This window comes from Cynocephalus volans, chromosome 3 (assembly GCF_027409185.1).
Source record: "Cynocephalus volans isolate mCynVol1 chromosome 3, mCynVol1.pri, whole genome shotgun sequence".
Classification (NCBI taxonomy): domain Eukaryota; kingdom Metazoa; phylum Chordata; class Mammalia; order Dermoptera; family Cynocephalidae; genus Cynocephalus; species Cynocephalus volans.
In genome coordinates, this window is record NC_084462.1 from 37704128 (window position 1) to 37727074 (window position 22947).

A 22947-nucleotide genomic window follows, 5' to 3' on the forward strand; every position below is an offset into this window, starting at 1 on the left:
ATGACACTGATAACCGTAATCGAGAGTCCGGGGAGCCGGACTCGGCTGGGCGGTGACTGCGGGGCATGGCAAGCTTCGTGCCCCCGCGCCCACTGCGCCGTCTTGGCGGTGGGTTTTGCGTTCGACTTTGGGCGAGCAGGGAGCCGGGAAGGAAGGAACAGGCGCGGAAAGGGCTGGCTGGAGAGCCGAGGTGGCCCTGAGCGAGCCGCGAGTGCGAGAGCAACAGCCGAGAAATTGAGAAACAAGGGGCATTTTTTGGCGAGCGCCACGCCAGCACCGTCAGAGGCCAGCTTCTTGGGCTCGGCTCTCGGGTGCACCGAGCTGTCTGCTGGGTGAGCGGGCCGGAGAGCTCCTTTCTCCGGATTGGGGGCTCAGAACCTCCCTCCTTCCCTCCCACACAAGCATACCTTCCTGGTAGGGGCGCTAAGCAGGTGCAGTCTTCCAGGCGAGCTCAGATCCTGTCAGGGAAAGGAGGAGGATGTTGCTTTGCCTCACACGGATTTGTCACCTCTCTTCCCTTGGTGACGGAGACGCAAAGGATTACTCAAAGCCCATCTCTTCTGAGCAGTGAGACAGTTAACTTCCCGGAACCCTCAAGAGAGTGACATTCCTCCTTTCGGAAATTAACACTGAACTGGTGTTCCATCTCAGTATTTATTCTTCAGGTCAGAAAGTTACAGAAAAAGAGCATAGGTGGAGTTATGGTTAAGTACAGTTTAACAACAGAGGCTGGTAACATCAGTGAGATAACAAAGTGACATTCCATAATGCAGTTTGCAAAAGGTTAAGTCGATCCACTAACAAAAGCTTGATTTTAGCAAACATTCTCTTCTTACAGCAATTTCCCAGTATCTTTACATATCAATCAGTAACCTGTCTTTGAGCCAGCAAGCTTGCTGTGTTACAATTCTTTATCTTACAACAGAGACTATATAGCCTGCAGAAAATTTCCTGTCCTTTGCAAGGTCAATATTTGAAACTGCAAGGCTTTGGAAAACCAGGCCCTGTGAACTACATGTGTTTTAGGCGTACTTCACAGCCTACGTGACATCTCTCTTTGGTTAGCAATTGGGTATAACAAACATAATAGGTCCAGAACTGAGCTACTGATATTCTTTTTCATACATGCCCCTCATGTAGTCTTTCTACTTGAGTTAATGGCAGCTCTTCCTGTTTCTCTGCAAAAACCTTGGTGTCATCCTTGTCTCATCCCTCCTTCCTACACCTCACATCTAATCTATTTGTCAGCAAACCTTCAAAACATATCCAGAAGGCAGTCACAGCTTCCATGTGCAAGCCAGCATCATCTGCTGTCTAGAGGGGCATAACAGACTTCTAACTGGTTGTCCTGTGTCTTTTTTTAATCTCTTTCCATCAATTCTTTATGTAGCAGTACTAAAATGTAAGTCAGGTGCTGTCATTTCTCTGCTCAAACTCTTCTTATTGCCTCCCATCTCACCCAGAGTACCTGCCAGAGTCTTCCTAATACCTACAGGGTAATACATGATCTGACCTCTGTTCTCTCTCTGTCTGAAGCTTCTCTTTTCCTATCCCTTTCGCTCTGTTCCAGTCACACTGAATTTGTTACTACTTTTTAAACACCCCAGGCATACCTCAGTACTGGGCAGTTCACTCTACCTGGAATGCTTTTTGCTCACATCTCCTCCTGGCTTGCCCCTTCCATTCCTTCAGTTTTTTACTTAAAAGCCTCTTTCTCAGCAAGACCTTTTGTGGCCTTTCTAAGATTCTACCGCCCCTCCCCTACAACACATGCAAATGTTCTCTCCCTGCTTCCTCTTTTCTCCCCTCACATACTGTGTATCTTACCTCCCTGTGGTATTCATTGCTATTGTGTGCTCACTTCACTCAGGAGTAGGGTTTTCCATTGTTACTGCTGTGTCCTTGGTGCCTAGAAAAAGGCCTTGCATAGAAGCAGCAGCTACTCAATAAGTGTTTATTGAGTGAATGGAGTTTACCCTGGGTGTGTTGTTTTGAACATTAGACTCGATTGTACTTAAAAAAAAAGTTTGACGTGGGTTCATTCTGACCATTCTGTACCTAGCAATTACATGCATTTTTAAGATTCCTTTGGTTCTTTCTAATAAGCTATATTCTCTATATTAATGTTTTTTCATTTTAGGTGAAAAGCCCGATATTTGGGTTACTCACTATTTATTCCTTTACTGGTATTTATGATAGTTTTAGTTCTGATAAAATGGTTCAAAGGAATTGCCAACTTAATTTACTTTTATTAAGAAAAATAAAATATAAGGATGGTAAATTAATGAACTTAAAAATTCTTGCCAAAGCATTATGAGCCTTCAGTGTCTGAAAGAAAAAGACAGAATTGGAATTTATTGCTTTTTCTAGTAAGAGACAGCTATGGTGGTCAGGCACCGGCTCTTCAGACAGAGCAGCCTGCTGATCTCCTATGGGGTTTTGGGAAGAGTGGAGTGGAAGGATTGGCAGACTTACAGATGCATAAGTGGGTTGACATTACCTGTAGCAACAGGGTTATTGGAGTGAGTGAGACTGTTGCTTGCTTGATTGGTTGGCACTGGGAGGCACGCCTATTATAGTGAGTTTGTCTCTGATTGGCTGTCTTACAGAAAGATGAGGCTGATGTTGGTAGGTTGATGAGTGAGGCCAGAGGTCATTGATCGATTGGATAGATTACCATGGCTACAGGGCAGTTCTTTCCTAAGTCTGTGGCAACTTTAAAAAGTTTTTTGTTTAAAAGTTGCCTCCCATCAACTATGTTCAAAATGAAAATTATTTTATATGCTAGACTTGTAGATGTACTTTTGAAGATTGGGTCAAGCGGAATTGTTCACTAATTGCTTGCTTGCAGGAAGATCTCCCCATTTTTAGGTGCTTCGTCTTAACTAGAAGAGTTATGTGGATGTTTGTTTTAGTTAATAATTGCTGGTTTTGTTTTTGTTTCTGGTACTTTTGGGAGCTTATGCTCAAATCCTAACATAATAATCTCCAGTGGGAAATTTCAGTCTCTTTGTAAGTTTTTGTGGGTATATGATAATGATATTTTATGATTGTGTTTATTCCATAAAAAAGTAATTACAATTTTCTGTTGGTAAATCCAGCTTTTTATATTAGGATTAGATACTCGGCTAAAATTGTACAAGAGTTACCAAATCATTTTATTTTCAAACAAAATCATAACTAATCAGAATAATGCTGCTTTTGAAAAATATATATTTGGAGATAGGTGTTCTGAAAGTAAGGTTCCCCACCCCCCAAGATACTTCCCTGATTTCTTCTTTCATGTGATATGCGCCACATACTATTTTTAAAACTTAATTTAAATTAAACATTATTTAGAAACAAAACCAAAAATGTGGCACAAATCTAATTATTTCTCCTATGTGTTGTAGTCATTGCTTTTAGGCAGATAGCTCCTGACTGTTAGTGCAGCATTCAAGTTTAGTGGAGCATTCATCTCTCAATACTTACTTCCATATATTTTACACTTTCCCTCTCAAGTTCCTAGGAAACACCTAGAGTCCATGTGTCTGCTCACATTTTATTCCCTAAGTAGAATGGTTTTCTCCTGCTTTTTGTGTGGTAAACTCCTCTTTTATATTTTACCTCTTCTGTAAAGCCATCCTTCTCCTCACATAACTTTATGTATATCAACTCACATATCACATTGTATCGTAATTATATATTTGCCTATTTTTTGAAGCAGGGACTATACATTGCCTATAGGTAGTTGGTATTTCGTGACTGTTTTGTGAATTAATAAATGAATTATGATGGCAAAGAGTTGGAATTTTACCAAAAAGTGTTTTTTATTCTTGGTCAGTAGAATTATTAGAAAACTTTGGCTTTTTTATGGATTTTTTTAAAAGTAGCAGTCCTGCCTTGCATGTGATGGAAGGAAAGAGAAATGAAAATGACAAATGGACCTCAAAAGAATCTGTGATTACACCAACATTTGAGAAGGCCGATTCCCTAACTGGTGGTCCACTACAAGTGAATGGTAACAGCTGTTTAGGTAAAATAGATTAGGATGATGGAAGGTAAATTCTATACCTTATTTATTTTTCTGTGAAGGAATGTTAACAGTGATTACTTTTTTTGGAAATAAACCAGGATATTGTAATCTGCAGGCCAAAGCAAGAGAATAGTGAGTTCTATCACTGCTGGTGAAAGGTTGATAAAGATGAGGATAAGTGACTTTAAGAAGGAGCATTTCCAATAAATGGTCACCATGGATACCTGACTTTATTGGATAAGTGTAGACAGCTCATTAGAGAATGTTTACTGTTAAAGGCAGTAGAGAAAGAGGTGATAACTGAAGAATAATGTGGGGATCGAGGGAGTTTTCTTTCTTCTTTTAATTTTAAAAGGGAAGTTTTAGAGTATGTTTGTATGTCATTAGAAATGATCTAGTACAGAAAGACATGTTTATTAAATTTGATTTTGTTTGCATTTCTAAGTATCAGAAAGCTTGATACATTTTCTTTTAAATATGTATCGTAAACTAATTGTCCTTAGATCTACTATTCATGTATAATTTTATGGGTAAGATGTTGTTCATTCAGAACTGGCTCAGAAATGGAATATTCTAATGTAATTGAGCATGCTCATAGTAACCTAAAAGTTAAACTATCATACATAGATTATTAAAATTATGAAATAATAAAGATATAAACACAGTCCATACTGAATAGAATTTAATCCTTTCTCGATGACTATATTATTACAGTGACTTTGACAGGATCATCATGAATATCTGTCATTTTGTGAGGAACTCTCAAATATCAAGTGTATTAACTTAGCCATTGTTTAGATTCTGGGGAAAATGGGCGGATTTTGTTTATATACAATAGAAAGATAAACTATTGATAATTACAGATTATTACTGTTGGATTATAAAGTTCTAAAGTATAAACTCATGTTTCTTTGTATCAACAGTGTCATTGAAATGCATGGTGTGCCCGAGAAGTTTTTGTTGAGTGCATGAATAAATAGCTGAATAGATAAATTGCTTAAGTAATGTTTCCAAATAGGTTTTAGTGGCAGTAGAAGCTTATTTTTATTGAAAATGACAATAATCAAAAAATAAAAAGTAAAAAACCTGGCATTTTTCTTTCTGTCAAATAATGCAAGTAACATTATCCTTTTGTTTTGACTGACAGAAAGCTGGATCTAAATTTAATTTTTTGTTATGATATTATGAGTAGTTTATTTTCTTTCTCCTTTGATGTTACTCTTTCTATATTTTAGTTTAATCCTCTTTGTAGAAAATAATTGTATTTTACATTACCTGTTAACTTTATAAATGGGAGAAATAAATTACAATAGCAGAGATTTTGTATAAAAATCAATATTTTTAGCTTTTTCTTGTACTATACTATTTAATTTGTGCCTGAAAGGCATTGTATGTTTTTTTAGGCCTGCAAAGAGAATGTGGAATGAAAAGAACAAGGTATGATAAAAAATCAATTATTAAAAAAATTTTTTTTGTTGAAAAAACGTTATAGAAGTTAAAGTGAGAAAATAGAGAATTTTTTGTTGTAAAGACATTACTTTGAAAAAGTGATTAAGAAACTGTAGCCATTGATAGAGGTATTTTTTTTTTTTTGTGACAAAAATCAGTTCTTTTAAAAAGTAGTTGTATTTTGCACATATAAAAAGCCAGATAATTACTACTTCCATACATTTAGTATATGCTGTAAATGTTTTGAGGACATTTTGAAGTAGTACATTTATTTTATAGGTCAACGAACAAATTCTGTAGATGACCTTGATACATTAACTCATTCATCTGAAACAGACTCAGAGCACTGTGAGTTGCCTTACTTTAATTCCAAGAAGTCTAAATTGCTAATCGAAACACTTGGAATGGATTGTAAAGGTAGGATGATTGCATAAATATAAGGCCTTGTAAATTACACTGCAGTAATCTATATACACGGTGTTTAGCAGTGCACCATAGAGCTGATGTATTATAGTGTATTACAGTGCTGTTCATCTCAGAAATATGCTCTATATTAAAATAGAATGAGAACTGTTGTATATTGTACACTCTCAGCCAAAGAGCTATGACCATTCCCACTGTCCATTTGTCAGTGTAAATGGTTCTCACACTCTTACTGGGGATTTTGCTTCTCTCCAATGCCTTTACCCAAGGTTGGGTTACCATTATCTCCCACCTGGAATACTGCAGTAACCATAGAACTGTTTTCTCAGCTACCCTACCTCCCCAAACCAGGGTCTGCTCTGCAATCATAATTATAAATTCTTTAAAATTCACAGTTTATCATGGTGCCTCCTTGCTTAAAACTGAGCTATGACTTCTCATTGCTATGTGGTTGAAGAGGCCCATCCTCCAGCTTTATCCTGCATCACATTATAACCTTTTTCTCTGTGTCCCTGCCACTGTCTTAGATATTTGTTCCTGCAGGAGAGCTTTTTGTTTTCAGTATCTTTGGAGAGGTAGATATAAGATTAAGTGCACATATATGTAGTGTACAATTTGGTAATTTTTGACATAAGTATACACATGAAAAATCACCAACATTATTAAGATAGTTAACATTCTATCACCCACAAAAGTCTCCTCATGTCCCTTATTAAGAAACTCCCACCTTGTTTTCCAGAGTATTTGTTCCATTTTCCATTCCCATCAGCAGTGTATGAGAGCTCCAATTCTTCTATCTTCGCAAACACTTAGTATTGTTAGTTTTTTTGTTTGTTTATTTTTTGGTTTTTGTTTTAATTTTAGGCTAATGGGTGTGTATTGCGCCTATCATTATGGGTTTTTTTTTTTTTTTTTTTTTTCTGACCGGTAAGGGGATCGCAACCCTTGGCATGGTGTTGTCTGCACCATGCTTAGCCAGTGAGCGCACCGGCCATCCCCTTATAGAATCTGAACCCGCGGCCTCGGCACTACCAGTGCCATACTCTCCCGAGTGAGCCATGGGGCTGGCCCTATCATTATGGTTTTAATGTGCATTACCCTAATGATTAATCATGTTGAACATCTTTTCTTGTGTTTGTCATCTGCATATCTTCTTTAATGAACTGTCTTTTTCAATCTTTGCCATTTTAAAAATTAGGCTGTTTGGTTTTTTATTTGTTGAGTTTTAAGAATTCTGTATATGTTCTGGATGCCATTCCTTTATCAGCTAGACTTTTTGCAAGGATTTTTTCCAGTTTCTGGCTTGACTTTTCAATCTCTTAAAAGTATCTTTTGAAGAGCAGAAGTTTTTAGTTTTGATGAAGTCCAATTTATCTGCTCATTCAACTATAGATTGTGCTTTTTGTGTCATGACTAAGAAGGTTTTGCCTAGCATAAGGTCACAAAGTTTTTCTCCTATGCTTTCCTCCCAAGTTTTTATAGTTTCTAGGCTTACATTTAGATCTATGACCCATTTTTAGTTCATTTTTGTATAGTGCATGAGGTATGGATTCAAGTTCATTTCTTGGATATGAATATTTAATTATTTCAGCACCATCTGTTGAAAAGTCTTTCCTTTCTCCACCATATTGCAATTGTGCCTCTATCACAAATGAGTTGGCTGTCTATGCATGTGTCTATTTCTGGACTCTCAATTGTGTTCCATTGATCACTTAGGCTTTCTTTGTTCAGTATCATGCCATTTTGATTATTACAGGTTTATAATAATTTTTGAAATCAACCCTCCAATTTTGTCCCTTTTGGTGATTCAGTTTTTCACCACTGCATATGTTAGCTGTAGGTTTATTATGCATGCTCTTTATCATCTTGAAGCAGTTTCCTTGTTTTCCCGAGATGCTGAGAGTGTTTTCCTCAGGAATGAATGTTGGATTTTGCCATATGTCTCTGTCTACTGAGATGATCATATGGTTCTTCTCATTTAGTTTGTTAATGTGGTGAATAACATTGATTTTGCATATTAAACCAATCCTGAGTTCCTGGGATAAACCCCATTCGGTCATGATATATCATTCTTTTCATACTTTGTTGTACCCAATTTGCTAAAGTTTTGTTCTGAATTTCTTTAAAGACTTTTTTTTTAAGAGCAGTTTTGGGTTCAAAGCAAAATTAAGAGGAAGGTACAGAGATTTCCAATATTGTCTATGCCCCTACATATGCATAGGCCCTGCTCCATTGTCAGCCCCCTCACCAGTGTTTCAATTGATGAACCAACATTAACACGTTCATCGCCCAAAGTCCATAGTTTTCATTAGGGTTCACTGTTGGTATTGTATATTCCATGGGTTTGGACAAAGGTATAATGACAGGTATTCCTCATTTTAGTGTCACATGTGGTATGCCCTAAAAATCCTCTGTTGCTCTATCTATTCACCCCTCTCTTCTCTCCCCAACTACTGGCAACCACTGATCTTTTTACCATTTCCACAGTTTTGCCTCTTCCGGGATATCATGAGTTGGAATCATACAGTATGTAGCCTTTTCATATTGGCTTCTTGCACTTGGTAATACGCTGCATTTAAGGTTCCTTCGTGTCTTTTCATGGTTTGATAACTCATTTCTTTTTAGTGTTGAGTAATGTTTCATTGTATGGATGTGCCACAGTTTATTTATTCATTCATTTATTGGAGGATATTCTGGTTGCTTCAAAAATTTGTTGTTCTCCATGCTCATGAGAGAGTTTTATTTATTGTAATGTTTAGTTTTGGTTCAGCCTAAAGCTAGCATTATAGAATGAGTTGGGGTGTATTCCTTCTCTTTATTATTTTGGAAGAGCTTGTGTAGAAATGTATTATTATTTCCTAAAATGTTTGATAGAACCGAGCACTGCAGCTATCTCAGCCTGGAGCTTTCTTTGTGGGAATGTTTTTAACTATAACTGTTTTCTTGTATAAGTATAGGGCTATTCAGGTTATCTCTTCCTTCTTGATTGTGCTTTAATAATTTCTGTCTTTGAAGGAATTTGTCCATTTTATTTAAGTTTTTGTGTTTATTTGCAGAAAGCTTATAATATTACTTGTTATTTTAATACCTGTAGAATTCATAGTAATATCACATTATACATTTCCAGTATTTGTAATTTGTACCTTCTCTCTTTTTCTCCTTATCAGCCTGGCTAAATAGAAGTTTATCAAGTTAATTAATTTCTTTTAAGTGTTTGGTTTCATTGATTTTCCCTATCATTTTTCTATTTTTGGTTTCATTGATTTCTTTTTTTGCTGTTGTCATAGTTCATTCAGACTGCTATAATGAAATACCATAGACTGAGTAGCTTATAATCAACAGAAATTTATTTCTCAGTTATGGATGGGGAAGCCCAAAATGAAGGCATCAGCAGATTTGTTATTTGGTGAGGTCCTGCCTCCTTGTTCATAGACGGCCTTTTCACTACGTCCCCATATGGTGGAAGGGTTGAATGAACTCTCTGGAGTCTATTTTATAAGCCCGTTTCTAAGGGTTCTCCCTCCATGGCCTAATCATTTCCCAAAGTCCCCACTTCCTAATATCATCAACTCTGTGATTAGATTTTAGCATCTGAACTTTACGGAGACACAGATGTTCAGAACCTAGTGGATGTTTATTTCCTTTCTTCTAGCCTCTCTGAATTTGACTTGCTTTCCTTTTTTCTAGTTTTTAAAGGCGAAAGTGAAGGTCATTAATTAGAGACTCCTCTAATATAGACATTCGTGCTAAAAAATGTTTATTTATGTACTTCTGTAGCTGCATTCCTCAAATCTGATATGTCATTGCCATTTTCATTCAGTTCAAAATACTTTCTAATTTCTCTTTTCATCACCTCTTTGACCCAGGGTTATTTAAATGTGTACTCCTTACTTTCCAGATATTTGAGTATTTTCCAGAGATATTTTGGGCATTGATTTCTTTCTTTTTTTAAAAAAATTTTTTGGAATCAAAGTTGATTATACATATTTTTTGGGTTCAACATTGAGATGTTGATTAAATCAATATTACTCGCATATATATTGTTGCAAATCGTAATTATTCTTTATGCCCCTTGTCCAATCTCTCCCCATCTCCCTCTCTCCCCCTCACCCCTCTAATTACCCTAGATTTCTTCTCTCCTTCTGAAAGAATAATGGTTACCCTTTTGATTTGTTGCCTAGATGATATGTCCAATGCTGAGAGGTGTGATCAGATCCCCCAATATTATCATAGAGCAGATGCTTCTTCTGTCACTCTGAAATGGACTTTGTGGAGAGAGACATCCTCTTCTTTTCTTTATCTCTGCTAGTGACTCTCCTTGTGTCAGTGCACTCCAGTGGCTGGAGGACCATCTGTGTGGTGGTTGTGGTGTCTAGCCGCTTTTGCGGCAGGCTTGGTTATTGTGGTGGCTATGGTGGGCCACCCACAGGGAGGTGATGTTTTTGGCATGCTCCTTTGTGCTGGCAGTGTGTCTGGTTGTGGGAGGGCAGTCTGGTCCCCTCCTCCATGCCTTGGGTCCCCCACTGGGCCCCAAGGAACTGGTGTGGTGTGCCTGGTTGTGGGAGGGGGGTCCAGTCCCAAGCTCTAAGCCTCAGGTTCCCGGGCAGGCCCCGAGGTACTGGTGGTGTGCCTGGGCCAGAACTAATTTTTTGCCCTTTGCTTACTTCTAAAATGGGGAAACTTCCTGTGGGAACCAGTACTTGAGCTGTGTGGTTGAGCTAAATTGCTGCTTTGCTGCGGTTTCCCTAGGGAAGGCTTTTTGTGCAGCTCAGAGTTTAATGGTTGATCTTATTGATAATTCTGGGTTTCCAGAGACCCGGTGCACCTGGGTTGAGTAGAAACACTGATCCGGGTCTGAGTTTTTTCATCAAACTACACCCCATACAATTCTATATTCCTGACCAGTCTCCTCTGAGTGGGCCTGTTCTGACCGGAGGGCGGATGGGCTATCCTTGTTGTGTCCCAGTGTTCCCCCACTGCTTGTGCTCCAAACACTTTCCATGGGGCAGGACTCACTGGCCTCTGAATTGCTCCCCTTTTTCAGCTGTTCTGGCTCCTCACTCCTGCATGGATCCACAGGAACCCTGATAGTGGTCTTGCTGTCCTGGGGGCCATCAGGGCCCTCTTCTCCCCTGCTGCCTCCAAGTAACTCCATTAGAGGGCACTGCTGTGGCTTTTGCCAGCTCCTGCTCCATGAACTCAGCAGGGACAGCCTTAAAGTGGCCATGGCCCAAAATGCTCAGAGCAGTTTTTTTCTTTCTCTCATCATGGTTTCTCTTGCCTTCATGAACTCTGTAGGTCTCTCCTCCTATTCCCCTGAGCTCCATCAGCCCCAGCTCTAATGATGTTACATGTTTATAGTTGTAATTTAGTTGATTTGTGAGAGATAGTGACACTGGGGACTGTCTATTCTGCCATCTTGACTGGAACTCTGGGCATTGATTTCTAATTTGATTGCTTTGTGGTCAGGGAACATACTTTGCATGACTTAAAACCTTTTGACTTAAAGTTTTTATTAAATTTATGGTATGGCCTAGAATGTGGTCTATTTTGGTATTGTTGTATGGATATTTGAGAAGAATGGTATTGTTCAAGTCTACTGTATTTATACTGATTTCCTGCCTACTTGTTCTACCACTTATTGAGTATGGGGTATTGAAATCTCACACTAGTGATTTTGTCTGTTTCTTTTTGCAGTTTCATGAATTTTTGCCTTAAGTATTTTGGAGCTGTTAGGTGCATAAATATTTAGGATTGTTATGACTTGTTGATTAATTGAACTTGATATCATTATAAAATGACTTGTTTATTGCTGGTAACATTTTTCTGCTATGAAACCTTCTTTGGCATTAATATAGCCACTCCTGCTCAGCCTTCTTTTGTCAAGTGTTAGCACAGCATATCTTTTTCATCCTTTCAACCACTTTGTGTCTTTACATATAAAGTACATTTCTTATAGGTAGCATATAGTTAGTTGGGTCTTGCTTTTTTTTATCCAGCCTGACAATCTGGGGTTTTTTAGAACATTTTCTTTAAATGTGATTATTGATATATTTAGGTTTGTCTGTCATCGTTCTGTTTTATTTCTTTTAGTTTCTCCTCTCCTTTGTTCCTCTTTTCTTTTTCTTTTTTTCCTGCCTTCTTTTATATTAATCAAGTAATTTTTATGATTCAGTTCTGTCTCTCTTTTGGCTTATTAGCTATAACTCTTTATTTTGCTATCTTAGTGGTTGCTTTAGGATATAGTATATGATTTTGACATCACATTCCACCTTTAAGCAATGTTATACCACATCATATATGGTGTAAGAAAATTACAACACTATATTTTCATATCTTCTTTCCAAGCTAGATCCTTCCTGTGGGATTTTAGTTTTCGTTAAGTGTAAATGTTTTTGGCCATTTTTTCTTCAGTTTTTTTTCTGTTTCTCTTCCCGCTTCTTTTTCTTTTGTGATTTCTAATCTGTATTCATTTTAATGCATCCAGTATAGTTTTCATCTCTGACAGTGTAAATTACATCTCTATAAGTGCAGTTGTTTATTTAAAAAAAATTTTTATGCCTCTACTTAACTTCTTGAGCCTTATTTTGGGATACAATTGAGTAACTTATAAGTGAGTTGATTCTTTCTGGTGTTGGTTTTGTGATTTGTTAGGTGCATCAGGACAGTGCTCAGCCTAGAGCTAATTTGTCACTACTGAGGCAAGACCTTTCTGATATTCATTGTATTCATTGGCCTGTGAATTATGTTTTTCTAGTTTGCCTTATGGGAATAGAAACTCTTCCTGGCACTGCATGGACACCAGGCATGATTATCTCCAATCTTATTAGATAATTTTTTTTTTTTTTGTCTTTTTTCGTGACCGGCACTCAGCCAGTGAGTGCACCGGCCATTCCTACATAGGATCCGAACCCGCGGCAGGAGCGTCGCCGCACTCCCAGCGCCGCACTCTCCCGAGTGTGCCATGGGCTCAGCCCTTATTAGATAATTTTTAAATCAGTCTCAGCTGGTTTTCTTGTACTATTCATTACTCTGCTAACTACCCAAGATGGGCTTTCTGGAAATCCCCAGGGTTGTTTCTCTGGACAGGTCTCCTCTCAAGTGTTCTGTCCTATGATCTCTAACTGTCTTGGTTTTATCAGACTCTCAACTTCATCACCTCAACTCAGGAAGTCTGGTAGACTCTCCCTCAGTCTTTTAGTCCTTTCTTTCTGAGTCATGGCCTGGAAAGTCACTCAAGGCAGGAAGCAGGGGCATTCATAAGGCTTACTCCATTTTTTTCATGTCTGTCAGGGATTGTTTTCTTCATTGCGTGAACTCCACTATCTCAAAAATTGTTGCTTAATGTATTTTGGAAGACAACTAAGCTAACCACTATACCACCAATGCTGTTTAATATATTTTGTCTCTTCAGTTTGGGGTTGTTTTAGGTAGGAGGTAGATCAGTGTCTGTCACTTCATCTTGGCTGGAAGCACACTGTGATGGAACTTCAGCACGCAGTGTATACTGGCTGGACTGCTCTTCTCCCCCTTTGCTTAACTGCTTCCTGCTCATCCTTCCTTTCTGAGTACAGCCGTCACTTCCTCAGGGAAATCTGCCCGGGGCCCAGTGTAGATTAAGTTCTGTTATGTGATTATAGAACTCTGTTTGTTTACAGCCTCTATAAGGAGTATAGTTGTCTTTTTATTTGCCTTTTTTCTCCACTAGACTTGAAACTAAACAGGAGCATGGGCCTTGTCTGTTTTATCTGCAGAGCTTAGTGTAATGTCTTCCACATTGCAGGCACTCAATAAATATCTTTTCAGTGTGTGAATGAGTGAATGTGAAAATGCATAGTCTTCTATGTACAAAAAGTACTCATAGATTTTATTTCTATCATGTTTTCTCCCTGGTACAGATTCTATGAGCCTATTAAAAATGCAGGATGCAGTTCTTTCATATGAAAGGGCAATAGAACTTAAAAATAATGATTGTGCACTAAGAAGAAAAGTTTTAAAAAATTGAAAATAAGGTTAGTGGACTACAAAGGGGACTATCAGAAAAAAAAAAATGAAGCCACAATTAGAGCATGAAAAAGTGCAATGGGAACAAGAACACTTCCATTTGAGGTATGAAATCCTACTTTTCAAGAAATGTTTGAACTATTTACTTTATATAATAGGAGATGTTTTGTAATTGCTGTCTTACCTTCGGAGATTTCTGAGGAGAAAAATTGTTAGTTTCATGGTGTGTGAAATCCTTAGAAATTATAAGTTCTTAACTGTGGATATTTCTACTAATAATTAAATGAATATTCTTTCAAATTATAATTGTAACGGCCATATGGAAGTCCATCTTATGCAAATCTCTTTATTTAACAAATTGAACTTTGGATTTTTTTATATTACAATTAATGCTGGAAGGAACATCTCAGATATAAATCATTTCATACATATTTACTTTGCCTAAATTTTTTTTTTTTTTTTTTGTCGATATACATTGTGGCTGATTATTGCTCCCCATCACCAAAACCTCCCTCCCTTCTCCCTCCCCCCCCCAACAATGTCCTTTCTGTTTGCTTGTCGTATCAACTTCAAATAATTGTGGTTGTTATATCTTCTTCCCCTCCCCCGGTTTTTTTTTTGTGTGTGTGTGTGTGTGTGAGAATTTATATATTAATTTTTAGCTCCCACCAATAAGTGAGAACATGTGGTATTTCTCTTTCTGTGCCTGACTTGTTTCACTTAATATAATTCTCTCAAGGTCCATCCATGTTGTTGCAAATGGCAGTATTTCATTCGTTTTTATAGCTGAGTAGTATTCCATTGTGTAGATGTACCACATTTTCCATATCCACTCATCTGATGATGGACATTTGGGCTGGTTCCAACTCTTTACTTTGCCTAAATTTTAAAATACAGATTTATTTGGTTAAAGAACAGGAAATTTTTAAAACGTCTTTGATCAAGACTTCTAAATTATTCTCCAGAAAATTTATGTTAATTTACAATTCCATCAACACAGTATTAAATGGCCATTTTTATCAACCTAGATAATGTGTTAGGAAATTTGTATAGTTTTATTCTTAACGTGCATAGAATAGAAAGTAAAATGGAAAGTGATTACTGATTATTTTATTCAACATCTCTCTCTCATACATTGATAAAATTAACTCAGAGTTCTATGTTGAAAGCACATATTACTGTCTATTGTTCAATTCAATATTAGATTCTGGCCTGTTTCAAAAAGGATTTTAAAATTATTTGTGAAATATGTAATAATCAACAAGATAAGTTGATAGTGTTCCAAAAAAGAAACATAAAAAGTGTGGTATAACAGACTCATCAGCCTAGTCTTGGATTAAAACGATCTGCACATATATGTTGTGGGAAAGACATCTAAGAGTCTATCTTACACTGTAAATGATTTTTAGGAATACCTGTAATATTTCAAGAAGATGAAGTTTTATTTCTAATGAATTTATAAACTTGCTTATAAACTTCTTTTTAATTAGTTAACTCAATTATCTGTTCTGAGGAGTAATTATGACTAATTATGTGTGAGAAAAAGTTAATTTTCAACTTGTAACTTCACTGAATGATTTCTTTTTTTTTTTTTAAATTTTATTTTGTCGATATACATTGTGGCTGATTATTGCTCCCCATCACCAAAACCTCCCTCCCTTCTCCCTGAATGATTTCAGGGAGAAATCACTGAATGATTTCAAAAATAATTTTTCATAATATTTCCCAGAGTTACTAATAACAGAAACTTAACAATTGACAGCATGTTCTTCCATCGCCCCCTTTTAAGTATATCTGTCCTTTGGAAGATATTAAAGCAAGACATTAAATATATGAGAACTAGAAAGGAAAAATATTCAAGAACCTAGAAATTTTATAAGGATAATAAACCAACATATGAAGAGCCAGATCACAAAATGAACTCATTTTAAGACAAATTGTAAGATAAGTATGTTTAACTGCAGATTTGCCATAAAACAAGAAAAAGAAAAGAGAAAAGACGCTGACATGTCATGTGACAAACTTAGTGAGCAGTTTCCAAGAATGGAAAAGCGGCACAGTGAAGACACCGCAGTGACACGACGACTCGAAGTGAATCGGAGGACACGAGATGTGGAACTGAGGGCTGCCAGAGACAATCTGAATCAGGTAAATTAATCTGTGATAAAAATTTTTATTTTTAATTTTATTTCCTCAATATTGTAACATCTGTTTATTTTGATATATATTATTTAGGCTTAAAGTAAACCAAAAATATTGTCTTATTCTAAAAATGGCCTGTGACTATTTATTGTAAATTATTTATTGAAAAATTATTTATTATTATAAATCTTGGCATTTAATAGATGCTCAGTATATATTTTCTGAATGAAGTAATGAAAAGTTGAGTTCAATCACTAACATAAATGCTAATTTAGGCATTTTTATGTTAAAATACAGGCTAAATAACTTTGAAAGTATAATGAAACTAGTTAAAAGTTTTGTAAGGTAACTTGATTTCACAATACTCTGTCTGCTTTTTTTTTGAGCTCTGACAAATTTAGGTGTCATTTATGCCATTAAAATTTGAGTAACCTGGGCCGAGCCCGTAGCGCACTCGGGAGAGTGCAGCGCTGGGAATGTGTTGACGCTCCAGCCGCGGGTTCGGATCCTATATAGGAATGGCCCGTGCACTCACTGGCTGAGTGCGGGTCACGAAAAAGACAAAAAAAAAAAACCCCCAAAAAACAAACAAAAAAAAATTTGAGTAACCTGTGTGAGGTAAAAGTCCTTCTGCTTTTAATAGGCTATTTCCTTTCAACAGTTTTTTTGAAGAAGGTCCTGCTCTTAATTAAGCTTTTAGAATTTCCCCCCCATAGTATGAGACAAAAAACTCAATGAAGTGTACCGCCAGCTTGTAGAAGAGTGAAATGACATCCAGACGCAACTTTCTCAAGAACAGAATGCCAGAGTCTCACAAGATGGGATTCTGACCAGGTACCTGTGCAAAAAACAAGAGGAGCTAGAAATGGCTCAAAAGAAAATGAATGATGAGGTATTTTCTTCAGTAGTTTTCAGATATGTGTGTGCATGCATTTATATGTGTATGTATTTAAAACCAATTACATGCATCATGGAAAGTATAGAGAATTTTTAAATCATACGTGCATATATGTATTCTGAGGGTGGGGTTGGGGGTGGCATTTTTGGCTCATTGGATAAAGTAGTGTTCTGAAGTCAGCTCCACTTGTCTGCCACAGTCAGGTAGTGACATTCACAGTGGCCTTATCCAAAGGAGAGGCTCTTAATAATTTCCATAGAAATTGATAATCCTTTCATACCTAAAAACCCTTGCTACTAACAAGAGATGTTCTAATTTTGGGCAGCCATTTCGCCCCCTTTATATATTAATGGAGAGGTTAGTTTATTACTTCTGCCCGTAGGGAAAGAGGAAAAGTACAGTCAGTGCAGAGACCATATTTCAGATGTCATTCTCCTCACTTTTGAGAAAAGTAACAGTTTGCTCCAAGTGGTATCCTATTTCAGCACAAAGAGCTTTTGGAAACAATGATATGCCATTACATATACTTAGTGATAAATTATTGATAATTCTTTGGTTCCTAGCAAGACAGTTCAATGTATTTTCCCCTATTTCACATTGATTGCTATTTCAAACATTATGAAGAGAAAATGAAAATTATTGCATCAGCAAATAATCTTCTGGTTTTCTAAGAAGAGCTCTATAAATGTTGCCTTATTTACCATTAGTGTTTTGAAATCTAAGGCGTCTTCTGTATTTATTTATTTACACTGTGGAAGTAACTGCAGCTTGGTGGAAGCACTACAGGTAGAGCCAGATGACCTGGGATAAACCCTGTGGCTCGTTTACATTGTTAACTCTCCTTCTCAGAATTGTGATAACTAAATGAGTTCATTGATGTATGTAGAAGTGCTTAGTACAATGCCTAGATTTATCACTTATCAATAAGTGTGATTCTAATGACTACTGTATGAGGGTATTTCAAAATGTCATGGAAAAAGAACATTTAAAGATAATATGTATCTTTCCATGAACTTTTTGAAGTACCCACATGTATATATTTGCATTTGTGTGTGTGTGTGTGTGTTCATGTGTGTATCTGACTAGATATCAGAGTGTAAACCCCAATTTTTAATGTGGTCAAATAAATTAATCTTTTATGTCTTTGGGTTTGTTATAATTCAGAAAAAGGCTTTTTAATTCTGAGATTCTATAAAATTCTCTCATGGTTTCTTTTTTACTTCCATGGCTTCGTTATCTCTAATTAAAGTTTTGAACTTTTGGGATTTTATGCTTCTATAAATAAGTGTTGAGGTTTGGATCCAACTTTTCTTCCAGTTGGCTATCCACTTACTGCAACACTTTCATCCTATAAACATACAGGTTGTTTTTTAATTTCAAGGAATAATCACAATATGTCATTTTATTTGATGCTAGCTGAAAGTCTCCTTTGTTTTACGCAGGTTTCTGATGTCATCAAAAAAAGATCTGTTGCATAAAAATCGCATGTTGCAGGATGATATTGCCATGCTAAGACTGGAAATAGACACAATAAAAAATCAGTATCAGGAGAAGGCAAAGAAATATTCCAAGGACATTGAAATTGTAGAAGAAAAGAATGATGACCTACAAAAGACAATAAAATGGAATGAGGAAACATTTGCAAAAACAATATTCCTAGTATAGCGAACAGCTTAATGTTCTGACAGCTGAGAATACAATGCTAAATTCTAAACTGGAGGATGAAAAACAAAACAAGGAAAGACTGGAAACAGAAGTTGAATCATACTGTTCTAGACTAGCTGCTGCTATACAAGATCATGATCAAAGTCAGACATCTAAAAGGGATCTACAACTTGCTTTCCAGAGAACAAGTGATGAGTGGTTTCATTTACAGGAACAAATGAATTTTGATTTGACTATCCTAAAAGATAAGAATGAATTTCTTTCTCAACAACTTTCTAAAGCTGAAAGTAAATATAATAGCCTAGAAATTCAGCTCCATCACACAGGAGATGCTCTCAGAGAAAGACTCTGGTCTTAGAATGTGTACAAAGAGACCTAAGCCAAACACAGTGTCAAATGAAGGAAATTGAACACATATCAAAATGAACAAGGCAAAGTGAATAAATGCATTGGAAAGCAGGAATCTGTAGAAGAGAGATTATCTCAACTACAATGTGAGGATAGTTTTCTTCGACAGCAACTGGATGATGCGCACAACAAAGCTGATCATGAAGCAAAAACAGTAATTAATATCCAACAATGTCATGATATTGTAAGAACACTTCATGTTCAGAGTGAAAAACCAAGTCTTATACTAGAAGAGAGAAACAAGGAGCTAATCAATGAATGTAATCATTTAAAAGAAGAACTGCATCAGCATGAATATGAGGAAGAAAGAGAAGTATGAAGAAAGATATGTATTTTTCAGACTTCGTGAAAGTAAATTCAAAGTTAGATTTGATTATGGCTAAATGTTCAATCTAATTGAAAAGAAAAAAGAATAGATTATAAATGTATTTGCTTTTTCAGCTTAGAAACATTCCTTGTTTCCAGCATATAAAAGTTAGACCTGAGAGATGCTTTATTTTGAGTAAAGATATTGTGTCACCTATAAAATGTTGGGAGACTAAGTTACAAATTGCTAATAGATATAGACTGATATTAGTAATGAAATCTTAACCTGCTCAAAATAATTTTAATGTCTTTGTGTTGTCATATTTTCACGCCATGATGAAGCAGATAAATGAAGCAGAAATACCTCTACCTAAAATGAGTATTTTGAAATGAAGATTCAACTGAGCGGGTTACCGTGACTGTTCATTCCAGATTTCCCGGATGAACTGCAATGTAGATGCTGTATCTCTTACTACTTTTCCTTCAGTACATTTTGATATATTTTTAGTTGGTATAATTTTACTTTTACACATCAGTTTGACTTAGATCTGGAAACATTGAATAGAAAAAAGAATAGATTGTAAATGTATTTTGTATTCTTAGGACTTCTAAATTCTTTAAGGGTATCTGCTTTTCATTAAATCATAATTTGGGACCAATGTGGTGAATTTTAGCAAAACCATGTTTGATTTCATCTTCCCACTGGTATTTGTAATTTACTTTGAACATTTTTAGAAAGAATTTGCTCATTATTTTCATTTCAATTACTACCCTATCCAATCACTATCATTTGAATATAACTTTTTCCAGTACAAAGATAATTGTAGCTGTCTGTGATGTATTATTTTTGGCATTGGATCCCCATTTTCAGACTACGGAGGGGTGGTGGTATTCATGTATAGCAGGAATAGAGTGAATGTCGGGGAGAGTTATAGGAGCTGAGGTCAGGGAGGGAGGGAGGGGTCAGGGTCTTAGAAACTACTGGAATTTCACTTGTATTCTGAGATAAAAATCTATCAGAAGGGTTTGAGCAGAGGATTGAATATGTGAGGAACTCTGAAGTTGATTTGAGCCTTTAATAAAAAAAGAGGGAAATTGTTCGACCTTGTAGCATTTACTATCACCAATCCCACCCACATAGCCATTTCTTTTCAGTAGGTCATGAAGCATTGCAGGTTCATTGGGGGTGAAATGGAGAGTGGGCTGAACCTATTGTCTAAGTAACTTAACACCGATCAGGCAGGAAGACAGCACCTTCTGTGCCCTTAACTGAATTCAGAAATAAACAGGAACATGTACACATGAGGACTAGGAGGTGAACTGATGTATGTGGGGATGTTTTTCAAAGTTTATATGTTAGAGTTAAATATTATTACCACTATTCAATAATAAGGTGGTTTATGAAATGAGTAACAGAAATATCTTATCAGGTAGCTGTAAGACCAGTTCGGCACAAAATGGCTGATACCCTAAAAAAAACTATGTCAGAGGCTTTGCTGGAGGTTACATCATGTTATCACATTAATTCAGAAAATGAGACACAGGATTTAAAGACGAAATTATGTCAGTTCTGAAGTCAGGTACATAAGAAGTTTTACATGCCAACACTTAATCTATAGTTAGTTTAATAATATAAAGTGTTTTAGGATACAGTGGACAGCTCTCTTTTTATTTTCATTATCATTAACTTTGTTACAATTTTTTAAGTCTTTATAGCATCCTTATTTCTTAAAGTCTGACTTACATTACCATTTTTTTATAATGACACAGATTTTTTTTTTTTAATGACACAGATTTTTAAAAATGACATTTATCTTTAAGAAAACTGAGAATTATACATCATGCCTTACAGAAGTTGAAAAACTTTTTTCCTATTACACAGTATTTTTCAGGGATATCTTTATTGCTATGGTGAAGCAAGACAAATTAAATCAGAGTATGATGTTTAATGGAATGTTCCAGAAAATTGTCTTATTTCTCATCCTCACTTTTGTGAATGAAGAGGCTCTGTATATATTTATTTCATGGATTTCAGGAAAACTTTTACAGAAGGACCATTAACACTTTTCTCTAAAATGGAAATGTTTTAAGTTAATTTGCACACTATTTGAAAAATTAGGCATTTCTTTTATTTTTCTTTCATTTTATATATATCGTAAAATTAAAGAAATATTCACATCATGTATAGTGTGTATATCCAAAATAGAGAATTAAGACAACTTTATTGAGATGTAATTCATGTGCTATACAGTTCACCCACCTAAAGTGTGCCATTCAGTGTCTCTTAGTATATTCAGAGGTGTATAACCCACACCACAATATCACCCTGAAAGGAAACCCTGTACTCGACCACCTAGGCTTTCCTTGTGGCCTGAGCTTCCTCTGAGCATGGAGGCTGGGCTGCAAGGGCAAGCAGTCTGAGATCGAGAGCCTTTTCTACCCTAGTGTCAGAGGTCACAAGGCATCACTTTGACCACATTCTATTCATTAGAGACAAATCACTAAGGTTGGCCCATACTCTACCATTTTTATGGGGTAAATATTAAAGAGAGTATAGATGTGTTTTAAAATGAGCACACCCTACCCTGTGGCCACAATTTTTGTTTTTATATTCCTCCCACTTGAAAAATATACTCATTCCTACCCAATATCCCATGCAATGTTCATCATTAGGCTCAGGCTTGAAGTGCAAGATCATACCATCTTTATCAAGTCCACATGGGGATGAGGTACGTGGATTTTGGTTTCTATAGTATAGCCCCTTGAGTATAGTTCCTCTGAATATGGACTTAAGGACTGAAGAGACATGTTATCTACCATCCACATACCCACCATTTTGCTAAACCGCTAAAGACCCTTCTCTTCAACAGAGGGAAAATGTGAGGCCCACAGGAGACACTGGCCTATAGCAATTCTGAAACCCACCCTGATGCATTCTGCCACTTGGTCTTGAACATAGGATTGATTCTCTATGGCTTTTGGCCAGACACTCTGGGTGCTTTGTTCTGCCATTTTCATTGGAAGTGGCCTGTGTTTGCACCTGATTGGTTTTCTCAACCTGCTTCCTCCTCATCAACTGAAGGTCCAAAAAGCCTCTCTTCATTTCTACTGTTTTGGTCTCTTTTATTCCAAGCTAACAAGCAGTGTTTTTGCTACTTCTCTTAAAAGCTATGAGCCTCCTGTAAATTTTATGGGAGTTCATGCCAGTAGAAAAGCCACTGTCACAAATCTTTTTGAGATAAACTCTTCAAGTCGGACTTCCTGTGAGGCAGTAATAAGATAATAATGCCTTTAAGATTCTCACCCCCTCAAGATCCTTCAGGGAATTTGAGGCACCCACCACCAGCTTTCAGAGGTCATAACAAAGTGTTTTACAGTCATGGTCTTGGCTTCAGCTATAGACCATGTTTTCCTGGCAGCACAATGGAGTTGATCTCCCAGCAGACACTTATTTTAACATTATTTGACAATTTGACATGTGGAGAGGCTGCACATGACAGATATTTGAACCCAGTAAGTCCTGGTTTCTTCACATTTAAGAGTCTTTATTTAGCCTCTCTCACATCAGCTTTACTTTGGCCTCTTTGTAGTAAGAGTCGCTTTCCTCCAGGCCTCGGTATCATTTTCTTCACTGGCA

At 36.6% G+C, this 22947-nt stretch overlaps 1 pseudogene; it reads left to right on the forward strand.

Annotated features, from left to right (window-relative positions):
- LOC134372525 (ankyrin repeat domain-containing protein 26-like) overlaps window positions 1–22947 on the forward strand; it is a 33466-nt pseudogene continuing 10519 nt past the window's right edge.